This window comes from Lepeophtheirus salmonis, chromosome 12, assembly GCF_016086655.4.
Source record: "Lepeophtheirus salmonis chromosome 12, UVic_Lsal_1.4, whole genome shotgun sequence".
Classification (NCBI taxonomy): domain Eukaryota; kingdom Metazoa; phylum Arthropoda; class Copepoda; order Siphonostomatoida; family Caligidae; genus Lepeophtheirus; species Lepeophtheirus salmonis.
This window is the reverse complement of record NC_052142.2, coordinates 5,459,961-5,466,416: the sequence shown is the minus strand read 5'-3', so window position 1 is coordinate 5,466,416 and position 6,456 is coordinate 5,459,961. Positions and strand designations below refer to the sequence as shown.

General features: G+C 35.6%; 1 long non-coding RNA gene across 1 annotated transcript; it reads right to left on the bottom strand.

Annotated features, from left to right (window-relative positions):
* Positions 1 to 657: 657 nt before the first annotated feature.
* LOC139906852 (uncharacterized) lies at positions 658 to 3,191 on the bottom strand. The gene is made up of 2 exons (XR_011782928.1): positions 3,091 to 3,191; positions 658 to 3,031 (listed from the first exon to the last, which is right to left on the bottom strand). It is a non-coding gene; the product is annotated as an uncharacterized lncRNA (long non-coding RNA).
* Between the last annotated feature and the right edge of the window lie 3,265 nt (positions 3,192 to 6,456).

Genomic DNA, 6,456 nt, shown 5'->3' with positions numbered 1-6,456 from the left:
TCAGTTTGGACCTTGTGCAAGTACTCCTTAGTACTGTTATTCATATAAAATGTCCAATCATCTAGAAGGTTAGTTTGGTAAGATTATCTTAATAAAAAAGACAATTCTTGAGAATGATGATAAAAATATGGCGAACATTGCAACGCCCTCTCGTTATACCGAATTTGGACACAAAGTCCCCAAATGGTAAACTTAAGTGAGAGTACGTCAGTAGTAATCGTACCCTTATTATATAATTACTGATAAGTGAACTTCCAATTCTAAATATATTAAAAATCTGACTGAACATTCCTGGGTACTCATAAAAGACGGTAAGCAACCAGATGATTTGTTGCGGAGTTGTAATTTTAAGTCCTTGTTTGACTCAGAGTATAATTGGGGATCGACATCATAGTAGTGACTAAAAATGTCCATGCTTATTTATTTATCCCTTTCGTCCCTTGTCACCACTGATTGTAGCTGATCTCCTCCAAAACATGCTTCAAATTCTCAGGTTACCATATAGATTTTTAGTTTCGTTTTTTTTAAACACGGCTATTACCCACAAAATATACACCTCTATCCAAAATGCTTAATGTGGTTAAACTGAAATAAAATTATATCTTTATAGAACTTTTGATTCGAATTTTCATGGGCAAATTTTTTGAACGGTCAGGGTTTTGCTTTAAGGGTGTTTTTTTTAATTCAGTTCAGGCACTGCTTTATAATGGCACAACAAAAATTTCTATAGATGAAGTGGAGGAAAAATCAGTTAAATTAAATGAAAGTTATAAGTAGGAAAATCCTTTGTCTCCATTTCATTTTATTTGTGCGATTCAGGAGCTTGTAGTAGAGATATCAAAAAAGTATAGCGGGATGATAGTATTTTGTGAGAGACATAAGGAGATAAGTATCTCATTGACGTATATCCAAATTATGGCACTATGACAATAGAAGAATATTCAGAGCCTTAATTAATAAGGAGGATGAAATTTTCTTTAAAAAAATAAGGAAAAGATCCGGTTTGAAGTTAAATATGAGTAAAACAGCTATTATGCTTATCAGTTCATTGAATTCTACTCTAGATCTGAGAGTAGGAAGCTGCAATATAAAAAAGAAGGTTGACATATTAGGCATCACATAGAAGAGTAATGGTATCCGTGAAGGTAACTGGAACCATATTAAGCGGACTGTACATCAAAAAATAAAAAACTACAACAAGTCCTTGAGCTTCAGAAAGGGCAATTCTGGAGGAAAGGATTGTTTTGGTAGACTATTTTTTAGAAACTACATCATATTCATAAAAAGACCAAAATGTCATGGGGGGGGGGGAGGCATAGTCCATTTACCAATTATCATTCTGCGCATAAATTCTACTTATTCACTTTTGTAGACATGTCGAGAACTTCCTCACTTGAATAGAGAAGGGCAATCACTGAGACCTGAATACATAAAAGGCTGATTATAAGAACCAATCTCACCAACAATGTAACCACGACACTGTATCAAGGGTGGGATGCTACTCAACGAGTTATCTGGAATAATTTTTCTGTCTTTAATCACAAATCAACAGTAGATATAGCTCAGAAAAATATGAATAAGAAGTTTTTCTCAAGGAAATTAAAAGATATATCTTTTTGGGAAGAACATGCTTTTGGGAGAGTTCATTTTAGCTAGGCACGATATACACCCTGCAGAACTCTTCAATAATGGGAAATTCAAGTTTCATCCATGGAGGACTTCAAGTCTCTATAATATGCCATGCCCATATAATTTGAAAATGGCATTGCCTAATTTTGAAGGTAAGGCAGATATACTATGTGATCTACGTCGAAGACGATTGAGTCTACCTGAAAACTCTAAGTGGAATCAGGGGATCAATGAGAGGAATTAATCACAAAAAAACATAGTCTAATTACAGTTCTTTGCGAATTATATTTTTTTTTCTCGGGGCCATATAAAGACTGTCGTAAGATATTCAATCACACATTCCACGTTTTTGTAGATTGCCCGTCCCTAACCATTCCAAATCAATTTGTAAAGATAAATATAAAAGATTTGATAGGAGGGGATGAAAAATTTCATAAAGCGATGATGCTCTTTGTACTTTCACAAATGAAAAAAAGGGAATGGAATACATCTGAAACCAAAGCAACTTTGCTCTGTCAAAATCAAAAGCTGTTATTGCAAGTAGCAGACGTTGTATAAAAATATTGCAGTGAAATCAATGAGAGATATTATTTTGAACGCATCTGCGAGATATTTGGTCTTATCGCTGAAAATTTCAAACACAAGAACTGAGACATGGTCCTCAAAATCAGAAATGATCAAGTATATATTATGTGGTTTACTACGACGGTAGAGTTTTTATCAGAATAATATAGAATTTTAGGGATTGCTTATCATAGTACCTTACTTATCATTTCAATTTTACGTAATGCATTTAAGTTGGAGATTTATGTTCATTTTAGTGAATCTGTTCTACATGTATATTTATAGTAGATATGCTTCAATTCCGGGACACTAAATTTAAACTGTAAAGTTTTTTATGTATCTATAAGTCATTGTCTTGACCTTTATTATTTTATCTTCTTTTTATATATTTATATTAATATGAAGGTACTGAATAAAAACAGACTTAATAAACTCCAAATTCAATATCCTCTTCTGTAACTTTTCTTTAATGACAACACAACAGTAGATATAGTTCAGAAAGATATGAATAAGAAGTTTTTCTCTAGCAAATTGAAGGTGCATCTCTTTGGGATGAACATACTTTTAGAGATTTGATTTTAGCTAGGCACGATATACACCCCTCAGATCTCATAAATAACAGGAGATTCAAGTTTCCTCCATGCAGGACTTCAAGTCTCTATATTATGTCGTGCCCATATCATTTGAAAATGGTATTGCCTAATTTTGAAGGTGAGACGGATATATTATGTGATCTACTGCGGGCGGATTTCTCTTGGAATAATACTTCCTAATCTTGATATCGGGGCTGTCTTCTCTCCCAAGCAGCTCTTTGTAGTCAACAACAACAATATTCCCTCTACAAAGAAATCTTAAACTAGCAACAATGACCAAGGAGGTTAGAAGAGCAATACTCACGGGACGGAATTTGTAAACGGTGGTCAGGAGTACCCCAACGTCTTCGGGAACCAGTTGGATGATATTATACTTACTGGCTGGGAGCTACAGTGGAAGGATATTATACTTACTGGCTGGGAGCTACAGTGGAAGGATATCCAGACCATAATCAGAGTGGAGACTGAAATGTATTCGTGTTTCCTTCCCCACTGTTCTCTTCTTTTATTTTCTTGTATGTATATATATGTGTAAAGTACAGTCTTTTACCTCGTTTTTAGTATAAATATTAGTGTATTTTATGCATGTATCAGAGTAGGGATTTGTATTAATAAGAATATAACTGTTCCTATTAGACAACCTTTGTTTTATTCCTCCACGTCTTTCCTCTCCTCATTTTTCTCGGTCATCCTGGATTCCTTGGTTTAAATAGTTTGTGTCTCCTCAACCTCGTCAAGACAAAACAGAGACTGAGGGGGAAACTGTGCCTAAAGTCGAGAGAGATTTTCCTCTACAACTCATGTTATGAAAATACTGTCCTTCGATCGATAACAAATACCATGTAGACTTTTAATATGACTGTTTCCGTAATTTCCCGTGCCTAACATTTTGACAAAGTTGAAAAGTCAGCCAAAGTTTTGGCTTTAAGGGGCGATTCTGGAACAAGAAAAAAGTAGACAAAATCTAATGAAAACAATCGAGGAAACTTCATAGAGCTTTTGTCCCTGCTTTCACACGACAATCAGATTCGCAAAGATAAACTGGAGGACAAGGTCCAAATTTTTGCTTTGATATTGATATTTTAGTCTTAATATATTTATATTGAGTTAATTATTTAACATTTTAATTATAAATTTATTATTGTCTGGGAATTGAATCCATATTTAAAAATAAATACTAATGCATCAACGTCCGGGTTTGCCTTCTCTTTTTCCGATATGAGGTTTGAGTAAAGAGATTGGTTTCGAATTGTACGCTCGCTAAGCTAAAGCAAGGAGTTTGTTTTATTTGTGTGCTAGAATCAGCACAATTATACTTTTGAATACTTAGTGACAGTGCACACAGAACATAAGCCATTGTAATCAATCTAGAATAAACCAATTTGTTTGGCTCCAGCAAAACTTCAGTGCATGTTGCTAAGCCTGGCCAAATACACTTGGAAGTCAAATACATCGGTGCTAACATGTTAATAGAAACACAAGGTTAGACTATCATGTAATTGAGCTTGCTAGAATTTTCAAAACACACTCGTATACTCATAAAAATGCGCGGACAGAAAGATATAATCTGATTCAAAGAACGATTGTGAGGTCTCCGAGCAAGAGGGGACCCTAGTAAATGGTAGAGCTGCGCTACGGCACAGCAAGGACCAAACCATCATAGAGATCTGCAGAAATAACAGACCTATGTTGGCGTTAACGAAAGTCCAAATGGATGGTTTATCGTGATCCTCCACTGACCTGACCTTGAATTGTACAAAAATGCACTTTATTCCAAAGTAGACACAAAGGGGGCTAGAGTCAAGTCAAAAAGGACATCCAAACTTCTCTTTCTTGCTGAAACGGTATATGAATCTTTCAGAAAAAGAATTTGTCCATGCTGTGCAAAATAATGGTAGAGTCCGTCAGCACGAAAGAAAAGCAGTACAGATTCGGGGCACTGGAAGGGGGCAATAAATGCAACTTATGCCCAGAAAAAGTCCAAAATCTAGCTCGTAACCTCTTTGAGCCAGAGGGGAATAAAAAACTAGGAAGGTAAAGTTTTGCCACATGACGGATCGTTCTTGAAGCCAGATATTATAATTATTAAGAATGAAAAGGTTTACATGGCGGATCCGACCATTGTAAAACTTGGGAGTGAACTTGTGGACCAAGAAAAAGAGTTAAGTACGGGACGTACAAGTTTAAAAATTCAATAATTGCGCATTTTAAACTCGGTGACAAGTATGAGCTCGGGGATCGTTCAATACAAAGACAAGTATATCTGGGATCCCATTGGATACTTGCGACGAAATATGAGTTATGTGAACTCTGTTGTTCTCCAACAACGTCAAATCTGGAACATCAATTTGTCAGCGCTTCTCGAGATCATCAAGTTGACAGTGTTCCTCAAATTCATCATAGTGTCAGTGCTCCCCAAAGTCATCCGACCATCAGTGCTCCCCAAGGGTTTCTTCCTACAAGGGACATAATTCCATCAGAATCGCTGTTATAACATACTTCTGAAGGGTAGACTAATATGAAATCACCACCTAAGTGCGTGGGAGATGATACCCAACCCACTGAAGGACCAAACATACAGGAGCGTACCACTAGTTGTGCAGACCTCCAAGTTCAGAGCTAAACTCAACCTGACTCTTGTACTATTAATAATTGCATGAATCGGCCTTAAGTGTGTCTACCCTCGAAAGCCGTACAGAATTGCATTTATAATATCACCATAATTTAGATATTCTAAGGCAATAGTAGACGGAATAAATGGACCATATCATAGGTGATGTTTCAGTTTAGTCTTTGATGATACTCTCCTAGGATTAAAAACCCCATCGCACTAGGCATGAAAAGCCTACTCCATAACTATGCCACTGATGTCAATTTCATTGATTCATAGACTTCTTCGGGATTGACGAAACGTATGTTATATATTTTATTCGTATGGACGAAGAAAAGGGAGGACTGAAGATATCATAAAGGTCTAGAATATACTCCTATTTGACCATATGGCGTCGAGTGAGTTTAATTCATTATTCGTGAATCCCAAAGATCTTTAAGTCAGTCATAGACGTCTATATTATGATACGTTTAGTGATTTTTAGAGTGCCTCGGTTGGGGTAACTCCAGGGACTAATTAGGGTGTTCACTTTCTTCTGAGATATGCAGACTTCTTGTTTCCACTTTTAAAGCTTCCTCTTTACCCCCAGGATCCAAGAAGCACGCTATGTTTCGTAGAACTGAAGATATCATTTCCATAAGTCTTACAGGAAACACGTATTTGATTTGTTGAGTAATTAAGTATTCGTGAGAAATTAAATAAAATTATCCACTGAAACCAATGAGGATAGTTGTTTGCTTTATTTTACGGGTTGTTTATTTTCAATGGCTTCTTGTATTGATCTTGGGATGCCATCTGTGTTACCACCTTTAAAAAACCCTCTCTGGTTTGTTTATATGAAAGTTGGAAGGAATCTGAGTAACCTTTGGCTTAAGATAATATTATATATGATGTATAAGATAGCGGGATTGGTCGATAATTTTTTTTATTTCCAGTGGGTTTCTTGTGGATTAGAATGACAATTCCACTATTTATGAACTCTAAAACATACTCTTATAGAAGATCTTTTTATACTAGTATGGGTTAAATTTCCTCGGAAAATACATCATAAATTTCTAA